This window comes from Coccinella septempunctata, chromosome X (genome assembly GCF_907165205.1).
Source record: "Coccinella septempunctata chromosome X, icCocSept1.1, whole genome shotgun sequence".
Classification (NCBI taxonomy): Eukaryota; Metazoa; Arthropoda; class Insecta; order Coleoptera; family Coccinellidae; genus Coccinella; species Coccinella septempunctata.
The window spans coordinates 1699084-1714095 of record NC_058198.1 but is presented as its reverse complement, the minus strand read 5'-3'; the positions used below and the strand labels follow the sequence as shown (position 1 = coordinate 1714095).

The 15012-nt window shown below is 32.3% G+C and overlaps 1 protein-coding gene across 3 annotated transcripts in view; it reads left to right on the top strand.

Moving 5' to 3' along the window:
• Positions 1–15012, top strand: part of LOC123322247 (atrial natriuretic peptide-converting enzyme) — a 50869-nt gene that overhangs the window by 13456 nt on the left and 22401 nt on the right. For 2 of the 3 annotated variants that reach the window (XR_006539088.1, XR_006539089.1), the window contains exon 14: positions 7478–7633. The exons of the other annotated variant lie outside the window; for it this stretch is intronic. The gene's annotated coding sequence lies outside the window, so the exon portion shown is untranslated. Of the gene's footprint in view, positions 1–7477; positions 7634–15012 lie in introns of those variants that run through there. 3 annotated transcript variants of the gene reach the window in all.

The window sequence follows — 15012 nt, the reverse complement described above, 5'->3', positions numbered from 1 at the left end:
ACTTAGAAAAAATTAAATGAGAGAGACAGAGAATGACAGACAAAGAACGCTGGACTTAGAAAAAATTAAATACTGACAGAGAGAGACAGAGAATGACAGACAAAGAACGCTGAACTTAGAAAAAAAACTTAGAAAAAATTAAATACTGACAGAGAGAGACAGAGAATGACAGACAAAGAACGCTGGACTTAGAAAAAAAACTTAGAAAAAATTAAATACTGATAGAGAGAGACAGAGAATGACAGACAAAGAACGCTGGACTTAGAAAAAAAACTTAGAAAAAATTAAATACTGACAGAGAGAGACAGAGAATGACAGACAAAGAACGCTGGACTTAGAGAGAGACAGAGAATGACAGACAAAGAACGCTGGACTTAGAAAAAAAACTTAGAAAAAATTAAATACTGAATTAAATACTGACAGAGAGAGACAGAGAATGACAGACAAAGAACGCTGGACTTAGAAAAAATTAAATACTGACAGAGAGAGACAGAGAATGACAGACAAAGAACGCTGGACTTAGAAAAAAAACTTAGAAAAAATTAAATACTGACAGAGAGAGACAGAGAATGACAGACAAAGAACGCTGGACTTAGAAAAAAAACTTAGAAAAAATTAAATACTGACAGAGAGAGACAGAGAATGACAGACAAAGAACGCTGGACTTAGAAAAAATTAAATACTGATAGAGAGAGACAGAGAATGACAGACAAAGAACGCTGGACTTAGAAAAAATTAAATACTGACAGAGAGAGACAGAGAATGACAGACAAAGAACGGTGGACTTAGAAAAAATTAAATACTGATAGAGAGAGACAGAGAATGACAGACAAAGAACGCTGAACTTAGAAAAAAAACTTAGAAAAAATTAAATACTGAATTAAATACTGACAGAGAGAGACAGAGAATGACAGACAAAGAACGCTGGACTTAGAAAAAATTAAATACTGACAGAGAGAGACAGAGAATGACAGACAAAGAACGCTGGACTTAGAAAAAATTAAATACTGACAGAGAGAGACAGAGAATGACAGACAAAGAACGCTGGACTTAGAAAAAATTAAATACTGATAGAGAGAGACAGAGAATGACAGACAAAGAACGCTGGACTTAGAAAAAATTAAATACTGACAGAGAGAGACAGAGAATGACAGACAAAGAACGGTGGACTTAGAAAAAATTAAATACTGACAGAGAGAGACAGAGAATGACAGACAAAGAACGCTGGACTTAGAAAAAATTAAATACTGACAGAGAGAGACAGAGAATGACAGACAAAGAACGCTGGACTTAGAAAAAATTAAATACTGATAGAGAGAGACAGAGAATGACAGACAAAGAACGCTGGACTTAGAAAAAATTAAATACTGACAGAGAGAGACAGAGAATGACAGACAAAGAACGCTGAACTTGAGAGACAGAGAATGACAGACAAAGAACGCTGGACTTAGAAAAAATTAAATACTGACAGAGAGAGACAGAGAATGACAGACAAAGAACGCTGGACTTAGAAAAAATTAAATACTGATAGAGAGAGACAGAGAATGACAGACAAAGAACGCTGGACTTAGAAAAAAAACTTAGAAAAAATTAAATACTGACAGAGAGAGACAGAGAATGACAGACAAAGAACGCTGGACTTAGAAAAAATTAAATACTGATAGAGAGAGACAGAGAATGACAGACAAAGAACGCTGGACTTAGAAAAAAAACTTAGAAAAAATTAAATACTGACAGAGAGAGACAGAGAATGACAGACAAAGAACGCTGGACTTAGAGAGAGACAGAGAATGACAGACAAAGAACGCTGGACTTAGAAAAAAAAACTTAGAAAAAATTAAATACTGACAGAGAGAGACAGACAAAGAACGCTGGACTTAGAAAAAAAACTTAGAAAAAATTAAATACTGACAGAGAGAGACAGAGAATGACAGACAAAGAACGCTGGACTTAGAGAGAGACAGAGAATGACAGACAAAGAACGCTGGACTTAGAAAAAAAACTTAGAAAAAATTAAATACTGACAGAGAGAGACAGAGAATGACAGACAAAGAACGCTGGACTTAGAGAGAGACAGAGAATGACAGACAAAGAACGCTGGACTTAGAAAAAAACTTAGAAAAAATTAAATACTGACAGAGAGAGACAGACAAAGAACGCTGGACTTAGAAAAAAAACTTAGAAAAAATTAAATACTGACAGAGAGAGACAGAGAATGACAGACAAAGAACGCTGGACTTAGAGAGAGACAGAGAATGACAGACAAAGAACGCTGGACTTAGAAAAAAAACTTAGAAAAAATTAAATACTGACAGAGAGAGACAGAGAATGACAGACAAAGAACGCTGGACTTAGAGAGAGACAGAGAATGACAGACAAAGAACGCTGGACTTAGAGAGAGACAGAGAATGACAGACAAAGAACGCTGGACTTAGAAAAAAAACTTAGAAAAAATTAAATACTGACAGAGAGAGACAGACAAAGAACGCTGGACTTAGAAAAAAAACTTAGAAAAAATTAAATACTGATAGAGAGAGACAGAGAATGACAGACAAAGAACGCTGGACTTAGAGAGAGACAGAGAATGACAGACAAAGAACGCTGGACTTAGAAAAAAAAACTTAGAAAAAATTAAATACTGACAGAGAGAGACAGACAAAGAACGCTGGACTTAGAAAAAAAACTTAGAAAAAATTAAATACTGATAGAGAGAGACAGAGAATGACAGACAAAGAACGCTGGACTTAGAGAGAGACAGAGAATGACAGACAAAGAACGCTGGACTTAGAAAAAAAACTTAGAAAAAATTAAATACTGACAGAGAGAGACAGACAAAGAACGCTGGACTTAGAAAAAAAACTTAGAAAAAATTAAATACTGACAGAGAGAGACAGACAAAGAACGCTGGACTTAGAAAAAAAACTTAGAAAAAATTAAATACTGACAGAGAGAGACAGACAAAGAACGCTGGACTTAGAGAGAGACAGAGAATGACAGACAAAGAACGCTGGACTTAGAAAAAAAACTTAGAAAAAATTAAATACTGACAGAGAGAGACAGAGAATGACAGACAAAGAACGCTGGACTTAGAAAAAAAACTTAGAAAAAATTAAATACTGATAGAGAGAGACAGAGAATGACAGACAAAGAACGCTGGACTTAGAAAAAAAACTTAGAAAAAATTAAATACTGACAGAGAGAGACAGAGAATGACAGACAAAGAACGCTGGACTTAGAGAGAGACAGAGAATGACAGACAAAGAACGCTGGACTTAGAAAAAAAACTTAGAAAAAATTAAATACTGAATTAAATACTGACAGAGAGAGACAGAGAATGACAGACAAAGAACGCTGGACTTAGAAAAAATTAAATACTGATAGAGAGAGACAGAGAATGACAGACAAAGAACGCTGGACTTAGAGAGAGACAGAGAATGACAGACAAAGAACGCTGGACTTAGAAAAAATTAAATACTGACAGAGAGAGACAGAGAATGACAGACAAAGAACGCTGGACTTAGAAAAAAACTTAAATACTGACAGAGAATGACAGACAAAGAACGCTGAACTTAGAAAAAATTAAATACTGATAGAGAGAGACAGAGAATGACAGACAAAGAACGTTGGACTTAGAAAAAAACTTAAATACTGATAGAGAGAGACAGAGAATGACAGACAAAGAACGCTGAACTTAGAAAAAATTAAATACTGACAGAGAGAGACAGAGAATGACAGACAAAGAACGCTGAACTTAGAAAAAATTAAATACTGACAGAGAGAGACAGAGAATGACAGACAAAGAACTTAGAAAAAATTTAAATTCTAAAAGAATTCTGAAAGAAGAGAGAGAAAGAATGACGAAAAGGAGAGAGAGAGAGAAAGAATGACGAAAAAAAACTTAGAAAAAATTTAAATTCTGAAAAAGAGAGAGAGAGAAAGAATGACAAAAAAGAACTTAGAAAAAATTTAAATTCTGAAAAAGAGAGAGAGAGAGAAAGAATGACAAAAAAGAACTTAGAAAAAATTTAAATTCTGAAAAAGAGAATGAATGACGAAAAAGAACTTAGAAAAAAATTAAAATTCTGAAAAAGAGAGAGAGAGAAAGAATGACAAAAAAGAACTTAGAAAAAATTTAAATTCTGAAAAAGAGAGAGAGAGAGAAAGAATGACAAAAAAGAACTTAGAAAAAATTTAAATTCTGAAAAAGAGAGAGAGAGAGAATGAATGACGAAAAAGAACTTAGAAAAAAATTAAAATTCTGAAAAAGAGAGAGAGAGAAAGAATGACAAAAAAGAACTTAGAAAAAATTTAAATTCTGAAAAAGAGAGAGAGAGAAAAAGAATGACAAAAAAGAACTTAAAAGAACTTAGAAAAAAATTAAAATTCTGAAAAAGAGAGAGAGAGAAAGAATGACAAAAAAGAACTTAGAAAAAATTTAAATTCTGAAAAAGAGAGAGAGAGAGAAAGAATGACAAAAAGAACTTAGAAAAAATTTAAATTCTGAAAAAGAGAGAGAGAGAAAGAATGACAAAAAAGAACTTAGAAAAAATTTAAATTCTGAAAAAGAGAGAGAGAGAGAATGAATGACGAAAAAGAACTTAGAAAAAATTTAAATTCTGAAAAAGAGAGAGAGAGAGAGAGAGAGAAAAAGAATGACGAAAAAGAACTTAGAAAAAATTTAAATTCTGAAAAAGAGAGAGAGAGAGAAAGAATGACAAAAAAGAACTTAGAAAAAATTTAAATTCTGAAAAAGAGAGAGAGAGAGAGAGAAAAAGAATGACGAAAAAGAACTTAGAAAAAATTTAAATTCTGAAAAAGAGAGAGAGAGAAAGAATGACAAAAAAGAACTTAGAAAAAATTTAAATTCTGAAAAAGAGAGAGAGAAAGAATGAATGACGAAAAAGAACTTAGAAAAAATTTAAATTCTGAAAAAGAGAGAGAAAAAGAATGACGAAAAAGAACTTAGAAAAAATTTAAATTCTGAAAAAGAGAGAGAGAGAGAAAGAATGACAAAAAAGAACTTAGAAAAAATTTAAATTCTGAAAAAGAGAGAGAGAGAAAGAATGACAAAAAAGAACTTAGAAAAAATTTAAATTCTGAAAAAGAGAGAGAATGAATGACGAAAAAGAACTTAGAAAAAATTTAAATTCTGAAAAAGAGAGAGAGAGAGAGAGAGAGAGAAAAAGAATGACGAAAAAGAACTTAGAAAAAATTTAAATTCTGAAAAAGAGAGAGAGAGAAAGAATGACAAAAAAGAACTTAGAAAAAATTTAAATTCTGAAAAAGAGAGAGAGAAAGAATGAATGACGAAAAAGAACTTAGAAAAAATTTAAATTCTGAAAAAGAGAGAGAGGAAAAAATTTAAATTCTGAAAAAGAGAGAGAGAGAGAAAGAATGACAAAAAAGAACTTAGAAAAAATTTAAATTCTGAAAAAGAGAGAGAGAGAGAAAGAATGACAAAAAAGAACTTAGAAAAAATTTAAATTCTGAAAAAGAGAGAGAGAAAGAATGAATGACGAAAAAGAACTTAGAAAAAATTTAAATTCTGAAAAAGAGAGAGAGAGAGAAAGAATGACAAAAAAGAACTTAGAAAAAATTTAAATTCTGAAAAAGAGAGAGAGAGAGAAAGAATGACAAAAAAGAACTTAGAAAAAATTTAAATTCTGAAAAAGAGAGAGAGAGAGAAAGAATGACAAAAAAGAACTTAGAAAAAATTTAAATTCTGAAAAAGAGAGAGAGAGAAAGAATGACAAAAAAGAACTTAGAAAAAATTTAAATTCTGAAAAAGAGAGAGAGAGAGAGAATGAATGACGAAAAAGAACTTAGAAAAAATTTAAATTCTGAAAAAGAGAGAGAGAGAGAGAATGAATGACGAAAAAGAACTTAGAAAAAATTTAAATTCTGAAAAAGAGAGAGAGAGAGAAAAAGAATGACGAAAAAGAACTTAGAAAAAATTTAAATTCTGAAAAAGAGAGAGAGAGAAAGAATGACAAAAAAGAACTTAGAAAAAATTTAAATTCTGAAAAAGAGAGAGAGAAAGAATGACAAAAAAGAACTTAGAAAAAATTTAAATTCTGAAAAAGAGAGAGAGAGAAAAAGAATGACAAAAAAGAACTTAGAAAAAATTTAAATTCTGAAAAAGAGAGAGAGAATGACGAAAAAGAACTTAGAAAAAATTTAAATTCTGAAAAAGAAAGAGAGAGAGAGAAAGAATGACAAAAAAGAACTTAGAAAAAATTTAAATTCTGAAAAAGAAAGAGAGAGAGAGAGAGAAAGAATGACAAAAAAGAACTTAGAAAAAATTTAAATTCTGAAAAAAAGAGAGAGAGAGAGAAAGAATGACAAAAAAAAACTTAGAAAAAATTTAAATTCTGAAAAAGAGAGAGAGAGAGAAAGAATGACAAAAAAGAACTTAGAAAAAATTTAAATTCTGAAAAAAAGAGAAAGAGAGAGAGAGAGAGAGAAAGAATGACAAAAAAAAAACTTAGAAAAAATTTAAATTCTGAAAAAGAGAGAGAGAGAGAGAGAGAAAGAATGACAAAAAAGAACTTAGAAAAAATTTAAATTCTGAAAAAGAGAGAGAGAGAAAGAATGACAAAAAAGAACTTAGAAAAAATTTAAATTCTGAAAAAGAGAGAGAGAGAGAATGAATGACGAAAAAGAACTTAGAAAAAATTTAAATTCTGAAAAAGAGAGAGAGAGAAAGAATAGAAAAAATTTAAATTCTGAAAAAGAGAGAGAGAGAAAGAATGACGAAAAGGAGAGAGAGAGAGAAAGAATGACGAAAAAGAACTTGAAAAAAATTAAAATTCTGAAAAAGAGAGAGAGAGAAAGAATGACAAAAAAGAACTTAGAAAAAATTTAAATTCTGAAAAAGAGAGAGAGAGAGAGAATGAATGACGAAAAAGAACTTAGAAAAAATTTAAATTCTGAAAGAAGAGAGAGAGAGAAAGAATGACGAAAAAGAACTTAGAAAAAATTTAAATTCTGAAAAAGAGAGAGAGAGAGAGAGAAAAAGAATGACGAAAAAGAACTTAGAAAAAATTTAAATTCTGAAAGAAGAGAGAGAGAGAGAGAGAGAGAATGACGAAAAAGAACTTAGAAAAAATTTAAATTCTGAAAAAGAGAGAGAGAATGACGAAAAAGAACTTAGAAAAAAATTTAAATTCTGAAAGAGAGAGAGAGAGAGAGAAAGAATGACGAAAAAGAACTTAGAAAAAATTTAAATTCTGAAAAAGAAAGAGAGAGAGAGAGAGAGAGAGAAAGAATGACAAAAAAGAACTTAGAAAAAATTTAAATTCTGAAAAAGAGAGAGAGAGAAAGAATGACAAAAAAAAACTTAAAAAAAATTTAAATTCTGAAAGAAGAGAGAGAGAGAAAAAGAATGACGAAAAAGAACTTAGAAGAAAGAGAGAGAGAATGGCGAATAAAATAAATTACAGTAATTCGATTCTTGACATTTCTCTTCTTATTACAGATACCAACGGCAGACCTCCTTGAACCACCATCCAACGGCGGCAGACCTTCTTGAACCACCACCTGGAAAAAGAATACTAGCAATAATAAATTACAATAAGGACACCTCAGAATTCAAACACTGTCATTAAATATAAAATTAAACCAAAACACATTACCACCGTATCTTTCATTTCACCTTAAAATCCAAAAAGTCAGAACCGTAACCCGAATCACCAACGAAAAGAAAATAAACATAAAAAAACTATTCATACTTGGGAAATACACCTGTTCAACCATCCCATAAAGCCCGTTTACAACAACGGAAAATTCTCTACAAAAAACGACAGAATTCTCGGCTGTTGCAAACAATAAGAAACATAATTTGGGAAATACATCCATAAACCAACCATTACCAACACCGTATCTTTCATTTCACCTAAAATTCAAGAAAATTTGACTGGGACCGTAACCCCGAATGAAAAAAAATTAATATTAATATAAAAAATAAACCAAAAAACACCTAAAAACTAAAGAAAAAGTTTGAACCGTGAACCGAATCATCAAAGAAAACGAACATAATGAAAAAAAATTAATATTAATATAAAAAATAAACCAAAAAACACCTAAAAACTAAAGAAAAAGTTTGAACCGTGAACCGAATCATCAAAGAAAACGAACATAATTCATAATTTGGGAAATACACTGTTCAACCATCAATTTAGAAGAGTTTATAACCTTATCGCAAATGAATAAACCCCTCTAAATTGGACCTGATAGATTTAAAGGCAATGGATCTATTTAAAACTCGAAACTCACCTCTCAGGTGGCCAATGTAGACATCACGTTAGTGATGTTCAACTGGGATTCAGTCAGGGCGACTGGATATTACCATATATACCATATTGTGTTGTGTTTACTTTCCTCTTCCATCTTGTATAGTTTTAAATTCTGAAATGCAAAAATTCTACTAATAATAAGGGTGTGAAAGGGTAAGTATTGTGATGAACAGGTGATCCAACGGCAAAAACAAGGCCTACTATGGATAACCCAGGTTTGGTGTCTATCCAGCAATCACTCAAAAAAAAACTTACCTTTTTGATTACCGATGCAATTCTCATAGGAGGAGTACCCATAGCCATATGTCAAAGGTATTATTGTAGCCGATCCTTCATCCAACTTGATTCAGTCTATATTATCGTAAAACAAAAATTAATATGTTGTTTTTCGATACATTTAACAAAAACAAATGTAGCTAGTGCTACAATTGATTAAGAGACTGGAAGAATTGTCATTAGCATTACACATGTAATGATATTCTGGTTTGAAAATTTTACATCAACAAAAATATGGTGAAATTTGCGGCGTTACATGTGTGTAATACTAGTTTATTATAATCAACTCACGCTTATATATTGAAATTAACACCTTCTTGAAGATTCTAGATTCTTTCAGACAGCCATCAGAATGATTCATATGCCTAAAATATGAGAACTGATTATATGACTCAATATTTACATCACTTCCCTTACCTTTGAATAACACAATTTTCAATATTGAGAACTAATGTAACTTGTATCAATTCATTCTTCCGGGGATAAAGTGGCTGCCAAAACTGTTCCATGTTCTTACTTTGACACCCAGTTTGCTCCATTTACTTCGCTATCTAACCCCAGACCTAAGACAAAATTATCTTTTGAATTCACAATATATAAATCCGATTACAATTAACAGTCTTACAAGTATTTCTTCAAAATAACAGGGTAGGTACTCGAATTAAGTAACACCCAAAACAGCGACGAAACAAATTTAAAATCGAGTTTGACTTGCAACTCATCACACCTGTGTGATAGCACAGGTATAGACCAGAGACAACCATTGTCTCTGGTTTATACTACAATCGTTCTCGCACGCCCTTTGCGTGGGTGTTGTTCGATAGCGAATTACCAAAGTGCCCTTGTTCAGGTGCCCTTGTTCAGTCTGCTGGTTGTTGTGGCGTTCTGGCGTTCCCTACAACTTTTTTCGCCTCCTCAAACACGACGTCTACATATTACAGTTATAACTGCGAAAGTCTGAATTTTTGTCATAACACCTTTTTTTCCGCGATCGTATATTCATCAATTATTTCATATGTTCGATTGCTGGTATTGTTATACCTAGTGGTGTGTGACATTCAAATTCAGTGATTCAAAAATTGTAATTCAATATTGAAATATCAGTAAAACCCATATAAGCCGGTTATTTTTTAATAATTATCGGACTGTTATGAATAGCCTGATTAAGAATGTGGATATTTTTATCGAATTTCGCTGAATTCAATTATTTAAATTATAATTTTCATGTCACAAAATATGCCTGCTGATGAAAGGCATAAAAGCAATCGAACTGTATTGTTATCAAATAGAAATTCATGAAGTTTTCTGTCTGGGTAGATTTCAAATGATGAAATTTAGTGTGCACGTCGCCAATAACAATAACGATGGTTTATGGTTGATTAAGCAAGTTTTGAATTTTTTCTGATACAAATGCTGAATGAAGCTTCAAATACCATTTCTACAAATATTCGACAGATAAATACAAATATTCGACAGATAAAACTAATTGTGTTATTCCATATGTTGAAAAATACGAAAAATAATACCTATACGAATTGATGCAATATTTCAGATCAATAGGAGATGATTATCATTTCACGCCAATCAACACGAAATCGATAATTGAATTGAAGAAGATTCCGACTGCGAAATTTCCACACTATATAGTTATTTGTACAACGAGTTGGTAACACGCATTCGCCTACATCCTATTTCCCTAAAAATACGGTCCAAAGGATGACCCCAGCATCAAACCTGAAGGGGCCTCGGATTAGGCGAAGAGAAACAGAATCGATACTGAACACAACATACTGAATGAATACTTTGAAATTATATTAAATCGGCGTCCCTTTGTTTATCGTAAATGCTAAGAATTCTCATTCAATATAATTTCAAATGTTAGCGTTTCAGGTAATCAGCCAGTTCTACAATTAATTCAATAATTCCACCTTTTCATCAGAAAATAATTAATAAACCATTCCGAGTGTTGAATATTGGAGGACAATAGGGTTTGCTAGATTGCTAAACTTCGAAGGACTGCTCATCATTTGAAACAAGAGTTCTCCCCCATCTTAATTATTTCCTTTCAAATTGGTAAGAGAGATTATCCGGAATAGTGTCGATAAAAGTGGATGCCAGAATAAAGCTATACTCTTTTGGAATGCTGAATGCAGTCTCGCCGTTTCAGTAAAACTGATAAGCTCAACCCTTTCATTTTTCAGAAAAAATAAATATTTCCTATGAATCCGAAACGATTGTGGATTCCGATTCTGAGTTATTCACTGCTTGCGTTTGATGCGTTTGATTCGAAAAAATATCCACAACTTTGGCACTCTAAATTTTCATCATCCACATGTTTTCACAAACATCATGAACGATTCTACTTGCGAAACTCACATCAACCAGATATATGAATAATAAGACAGAACAGATGATCTGTCAGTCAGTTTTTGTTGAGCGATTTTATGGATCTACATAGTTCAGAGAAAGATTAAAGCAAAAAAATCTTTTTCATTTCCAGTCTCGAATTTGGCACGCCCGGGACTCTATATTTCGTTTTATTCACAAAGCAGAGATGGAAAATAACCATAACCCAGTGTTTTGAACGAGTTATCAGAAGATGAGAGGATTTCACATTGAACAAAAATCACATAATAACTTGATCTGTTTTACTTCGATTTGACCCTGTCAAATTCCGCAATTTTAGTAAAACATAAGACAGTGTTGTATAACTAAAAAAACTCTTATCATTTCTTATCAATTTCGAGTGGCAAAATATTCAATCGGAAGAAATCCGGTCACTTATTCCCCGTGTTGATTATTCGAAAATAAAGGAGTTACCCGACAGTTCCCTGGATTCCACGAATTTCTAAGGTGCCGTCATTTGCTGCGGAATTTCATCTGTATATTTCCCCTTGTGAAAATACGAATTTTCCAATATATCCAATTTCGCGAGGCATTGTCTGAGGAGAAGTATATGAGAGATGTTTTTTTCAGTGCCGAATGAAGAAAAAAAAAGGAATCCTTTACTGTTATCGTTCTTTACGTACTTGAAAATTGAAAATTTTTTGGAGCTTCTCCCTGTTCGAACGAACGGATAGGTATTATGGAAATGACGGCGCTTTGTTGTAGCAACCATAAGACAGAGTAGAATTAAAATCATTTGCTTTTTGATACATACGTCAAGCTCTTATTTTAAAATGAATCAATAATAGTTATGGCACAGGAAAGAATCTGGGAAATATTCATATTTCCATTGGAAAATATTATCTTGAGACTAAGTATTAATTCTCACAGAAATAAAATGAATATGAACAGATATCTGAAATCAATAAGTAAACTTGGACACCTAATTCATGGCCCTCCGTTATGAATATGTAGGATCATAAAAGAGAAAGGGGGTTCAAAAAATTCTATGCAATGGGAAATGGTAAAATAAATCAATAAAGACTTCATTCCCAGCATTGTCTGGATGTCCATGTTAATAGTGGCTTTAGCGATAAAGGACTCAATAGGGAGCAATTCCAAACTAGGTACCGTGTTTGAAAACAACTATTACTCACTTCAATTTCGGGGCATTCCGTTGTCATCTTTGTTCCGGGACCTATCGGAAATCGGAGAACAGATCGAAGGAGCTCTAGGCCAGTCGAAAATGATAATATTGACAACACACAGTTGAATTAATTTCGCATTATTTCTAGTTAGATATATTGTGAGAGTTAATAATAACATCTTTGAAAACTGTCTTCATCCATTTCGAATTCAATTTGATGATCATTCATTCATGAAAGATGAACCTTATATTATATTTCGCTAACAGGTTCCATTTCAAACTTACGATAGGACTGGAGGGAGATGGAACACAAAATTAGATATCTTATCTCGTGAACGCTGAAGCTATGATAACGATCGAGGAGATTTCGCGAAGTGGAGGAGCGCCTTCTAATGCATTTGTATATAATAGAGCTTTATGCTTCCCAAGATTCAATTAAATTTTTAATCCTTCATCTAATTCCAAGTTGGCGCCTAACGAGTTTAAAAATTCGAATATCCTGGAGTTTTCTGCTTTCTATCCACAATAAGAATAAGAATCGGCGTGCAGTGTGACAACAGTTTCACGATATGAACATGGAAATAAAAAGATCTGTTGAACATTCTGAAGGAAAGAAATTGTGGATAGATTTTTCCGAAAACTCTAACAATTGTGAAGATAAAAATATAACAACGATTAGCTTTTCGTTCTAGTCAACTAAATTAGTATTTGTATCTCGTAAATAAACTTTAATTTCCATTCGTTATGAATTTGTATTTCATATTTTATCGGCAGAGTGCTTAATGATTTTTCAAATGAAATTGTGTACATAACAGATAGTTACAGTTGTAACTAGCTAGAATAGACTTTCATACTAAAATGGACTTTTTAATGCATCAATATACTTTTTTCGCACCGCCTAATGGTTTCCCATCAATGCTCGAGTTTTTAATTTATTCATAACGCATATTTTGCACAGCCAAATTGACCCGGAAAAGGTATCTAAATAAATGAATTCATCAGGAAAATTCTATCCATTTACACAGTAAAATGTGATTTGTTAGCGGTTGTTTCAGAAGCAGGAATATGGAATATAGAGGTAGGGAACGATGGAAGTTTTCATCTCTCTGAATCGATGGAATACATGTGATACTGAAAAATCGAAAAATTAAAATCTTTTTCGGTGAATTTTCCTAATGATTCAGTGGGAAAATGTAATCTATGAGTTTTTCAAATAAAATCCGTCTTTGAATCAAACATACATAGGCATCAAAGGATTTTTATATTTATGTATGTTTTTTTACCTCGCCTTGATTTAAGTATTTAAAGCAGAGGTTACACACGTGCGAATAAAATGAATTGAGGCAACATTAAACTGAAATATATTCACGTTTACAGATAGGGACCCTAGGAGATTCCTACACGTTAGGCAAACTGAAAGGTTCTCATTTAAATTTTAGGGTAATGCGAACGGAATTTTATTTTTTTTTTCATTCTAGATTGTGCCATGAAATTCTTAATGGGAAAAGAACAACTCTTTCTCTCATTGAAGCGATCAAAAGATGTCTATCCCCACATTCTGAACTCTTCTTCATATAGGTTATCAAAAATGGTAATATGTAGGTAATAGAAATAAATTGCGAGGAATTTATTCCATACTTTATGCACACACTGTTTATATCCCTCTTAAAGCCAATACCCATTCAATTAGTTATGATTAGTTATGAGGGTTGATATTCGATACATATTCAAAAGCTATATTCAGTTCTATCTCTGTGGGAATTCTAGGAAAATTCTATGACGCCCAGAAATTACAATTCGTCGTAATTCAAATTCATAATGTAATGCGTTCAATTAGATCTTCAAGTGGATTATATCGGAAATATGGAATGGGATGATAATGTGTTCGCTTGAATTGAGAACTTGATTCGAAAAGTAATATCTCCTGAAGGAAAAAAAAAGCGTGTCGAAATGGATGAAAATAGTTGGATGTTGATGAAAAGAAATCATTTCAGCTGCATTTATCCTAGAGCAAAATCCCTACTCTTACTGAAAGGTTTCCAGCTGAGTTTCCATCGATAAAATAAATCGTTGGCGACAAAAAAGTAGACCAATCTTATTGGTATGCAAGGTGAGGCGAAAATATTGAATTCTGCTTGATAAATAGAAGACGAAATGAGAAGCGCACCTGACGCGATTACTTTGTTCAAAACGAGCCGAACCAATTGATTTGGTGCCACTATATTCATAACCGACAAACAATTAACAGGATCATAGTTCATTGCTTTATGGATATTCATTGAATAAGCTGAATGTGTTTAATCAAAGTTGAAATAATATAAGTGGTAATTTCTGATTCACCTCATCTCGTGAAAAGACAATGAATATTCCGAATATTTTTGTTAAACATTTAATCCACCCTATCATAATTAAAAAAATAATGAAATAGTTGCTTTCCTTGTAACGTTTATACTAAATGGCACGTGAGGTCTACCAAATAAGCATTGTGTATTCACGAGATGATAATAAACACTCGAACAGCGGCGGTCTGATAATATGATTGATCAGATACCAAACTACAAGGTTATAATTGTTCATGGGCTGTAAAGTGAGCTGATTACGTTTAAAGTGTATCCGTATGCTGATATGTATGTAGGTAATCGGCCGGCTTCCGACCACAGTTACGAACAATTGAAATTTGCTTCAGTTAGAGCTGAATAGTTAAAGCTCATCGAATTCATTATACATACTTTACGTTTGGAAACATCATTCAAACCGAGTAACTTGAACGAAAGGATCGATCGAGTTGCAAAATGGCGAAAGAACCGACAATTAATTTCATAATTTTTTATGTTCACTTATTCTTTAATACAGTTCATTCTTTCCTTCATCGATCAATTCAAAACCCCCAATATAGAAAGATCGCCTTCG